Below are 3,799 nucleotides of genomic sequence, written 5' to 3' on the forward strand. Positions count from 1 at the left end.
AGCTTTGTTGGTGGGCTTTTGTTTGTTTGATTTTTGGTGTTTAGAGACAAGGTTTCTCTGTTTAGTCTCTGTTTAGCTGTACTGGAACTCACGCTATAAACTAGGCTGACCTTGAACTCACAGAGACCCTCCTGCCTCTGCCTCTGTGCACCACCACGCCCATGTAGCTTTGTTGGTGTTTTACTATTGTTCCACAAGCCTTAAGTTGTTTAGGTTTGCTTGGATATCTTTTTAAAAAGAAGGCCTTTTAGGTAGCATTTCCACCCGTGAGGTAGAGTTGAGGATACTGTCTTTCTCATAGAATTTTATGAGGATTAACAACATTATTAAACAAAACCTTACTACAAAATTCAAAGAGAAGCACTCTTTTACAAACCAGTCGGTTTCTTCACAATCCCTTGGGAATCCATGTATCATTTTAAGTAGCTCTTTATATTCAATCCCATTTTAATTCAGCCGTTAGAGGGCACAAGTGGTTACTTGGGCCCTAGGTTTGGTAAGAGGAGAAAAAAATGTTAATAATTTAATATATTACTAAATGTTTAATTGTGGTGTCAGGTGCTTAGCCTGGGGCTCTGCGCACAGTTAACACTGTAGCTGGCAGTGGCAATGGGCTGCCACTCCACCTGCTAACTTTGCTCTGCACAGTGGGTGCTGCCACTTAAGAGAAACAGGACAGGCCTGTGTCTTCAGACATGTTTAATGAGTTTAATATATTTTGTTCTCACGTTCCTTTTTGGAGGTTAGCTAGGGCCTTGCTATGTTATCAAAGCTGGTTTGAAAATCCTGGGCTCACATGACCTGCCTACCTCATCCTCAGGAATAGGTAAGTTAAGGGTTATATGTGGACCTGGATCTTTTTTTTAATTAATTAATTTATTTATTAAAAATTTCCACCTCCTCCCCGCCTCCCTTTTCCCTCCCCCTCCCCACCTCCCCTTCCTTCTCTAGTCCTAAGAGCAGACAGGGTTCCCTGCCCCGTGGGAAGTCCAAGGTCCTCCCCCCTCCATCCAGGTCTATAAAGGTGAGCAGGCCTGGATCTTTTTTTATCTATTCTCTAAGATATCTGATATTTTCATATACCAACAGCTAAATAATTATTTTATTAAAATTGTAAAAATGTTTAAAAATATAGATTAAATGAATAACATTGTTACTATTAGATTCACCCAAAGGCATGACGCAATCACAAGAAACAGACCACGGCACACTGCACATATGTAGAATGGGTAATGATTTATATTTAAATTGTTATTTAAAAGATAAGTTTTCGAGTACTTGTATTCATTTAATATACATGCTTTTTCTTTCTTCTCTTTTAGATAGAGCCTCACGAAGTCCAGGCTGTCCTTGAACTCCCTATGAAGCCCATGGTGATGTTGAATGCCTCATTTTCCTGCCTCTACCTCTGAGTGCTGGTGTTACTGGTGTCTGCCACTACTTCCAGATCGGACAGTGCTGGGGTTGAACGCGGGTGGGTCTTCAAGCATGCTAGGCAAGCACCCTTAACTGAGCCACCACACCTCCAGCTAATGGATCCTTAACTTTAAAAAGCAAATTCGGAAGTACTTTGTATAGGCTGGGTGAAGTAGTATATGCCTGTAGTCTCAGTGTGCAGGAAGTTGGGGCGGAAGGATTGAGTTTTGACATCAGGCTAGACTGCAGAGTGAGTTCCAGGTAAGCTTGAGCTATTACAGCAAGGCCCCATCTCATAAGAAAACAAAAGCAAAACCAAACAAACAAAAGCCCAACAAATACCTTGTATGATAAATGATAAACACTTAAGTATGATAAATACTTAATTTATACTTTGTGCACGTTGAGGGAAGTAAACTGGCAGGCGACTTGGTGACAGAAAGTGCTAGAAAGGTCGAGAAGGTAGCAGAGGTGTTAAATTTTGTATGCACAGGTGGCATTTACTAATGTAATAGTTTCTGTAACTTCAACATTTTAGATAAAATTTCTGCTAAAATCTCAGCATTCAGAATGCTGAGACAGGAGGAAACAGAGTCTGTCCCCAGCTTGGATTACATAGCAAAACCCTATCTCAAAATACAAAAAAAAAAAAAAAGAAAGAAAAAAAGAAATGTTGTCAACGACATATCTAAGAGTTAAAAATGAACAGATGTTTGGAAAGAATACATTTCAGAGAACAGAAAAAGCTTTGTTTGTTCTGAGCTCACTTAATTTCAGCCAGAGTTATCCCGCTTGACCTACTAGGAAGCATCCAGACTTTTACATGTACCAGTGCCCTTCCTTTGGCAATGTGGTTGGGCATCTCTTTTCTCCTCTCAACAAGTTGGACCACATTAATGTTTTGACCAGGACTCAAAACTGGAATAGCAAGGTGTCTTAGGGTTTCTATTGCTGTGAAGAGACACCGTGACCACGGCAACTCTTAAAAGGAAGACAATTAACTGGGATGGCTCGCTTACAGTTGCAGAGGTTCAGCCCATCATCATCATGGTGGGGAGCATGGTGGCAAGCCAGCAGACATGGTGCTGGCTACATCTTGATCAGAAGGCAACAGGAAGTGGACTGTGACTCTGAGCAACGTTTAAGCACAAGAGACCTCAAAGCCCACCCCCACAGTGACACCTTTCCTTCAACAAGGCCACACCTCCCAACAGCACCACTCCCTATGAGCTTTATGGGGGCCAATTACACTCAAACTACCACACAAGATACCTCATTTGTAGCAAACGTTAAACTTTTAAAAAGTTAAATTTTTAAAAAATTTGAAGCATTAAGAATGTTGGAGGGCTGGAGAGATGGCTCAGTGGTTAAGAGCATTGCCTGTTCTTCCAAAGGTCCTGAGTTCAATTCCCAGCAACCACATGGTTGCTCACAACCATCTGTAATGAGGCCTGGTACCCTCTTCTGGCCTGCAGACATATACACAGACAGAATATTGTATACATAATAAATAAATATTTAAAAAATGTTGGAGTGAAGTGATAGAGATCGCTAGAGAAAGGCAACCGGAAATTAACTTAAAATATGACACCAATTTAAAATTATGGGTCAACTGTAATGGGTGAGTGGGGTGGGGACAATAGGAGATGCTGGAGACATTCAGCACTGTCACAAAGGACCATGGTTTGATTTCCAGCATCCACTTTGTATAGCTCACAATAGTCTGCGACTCCAGCTCCAAGGAGTTCCAGCCTCTGGCCTCCATAGACACCTCTATTCATGCATCTGCATGTGATTGTGCATGCGCGCACACACACACTAAATACTTTCTAAAAAGTTAGATATGGTAGACAATGAGAAGAAAGATGGAAGAGTAATAATACAGTTATAGTAGCGCTTGAGGAAGAAGAGTCTGATATAGGTGATGAACTTTAGTTCAGCCAAATTTCCAAGGCCAGAAGCTCGCCCTGAAAAGTACAGACTGCTGGAATTCCTCACGTGTCTGAGTTTATGCACAACTGACTTCTTCCTGCATGGACTTTAAAGGAAGACTTTGTACCGTGTTTTTATATCCTACTATCTATAAAGCATCACAAAAGACATAAATAAAAGAGCTATTGCTTCCTGGTCTCTGAGTATTCTTAGGAATGGGGCATTTTAAGAATTAAAATCTTGGATCTTCGGGATCTTTATGTACCTCTCCTTGCCGTTCCTATTAGAGCCGAGGAGCACTTACAGTGTTCATCTATGCCCTGAAGGAAGGGGTCACCCACCGGAATACAGGCCCATTCCCTGGTGCTACAATTTATGTTCACAGAAGAAAACAACAGGGAACACAATCACACCTACCCCGGAGTTAGATCTGCAAAACAGCTTCACACTA

The sequence above is a fragment of the Myodes glareolus genome, chromosome 21, assembly GCF_982192425.1.
Source record: "Myodes glareolus chromosome 21, mMyoGla1.1, whole genome shotgun sequence".
NCBI lineage: Eukaryota > Metazoa > Chordata > Mammalia > Rodentia > Cricetidae > Myodes > Myodes glareolus.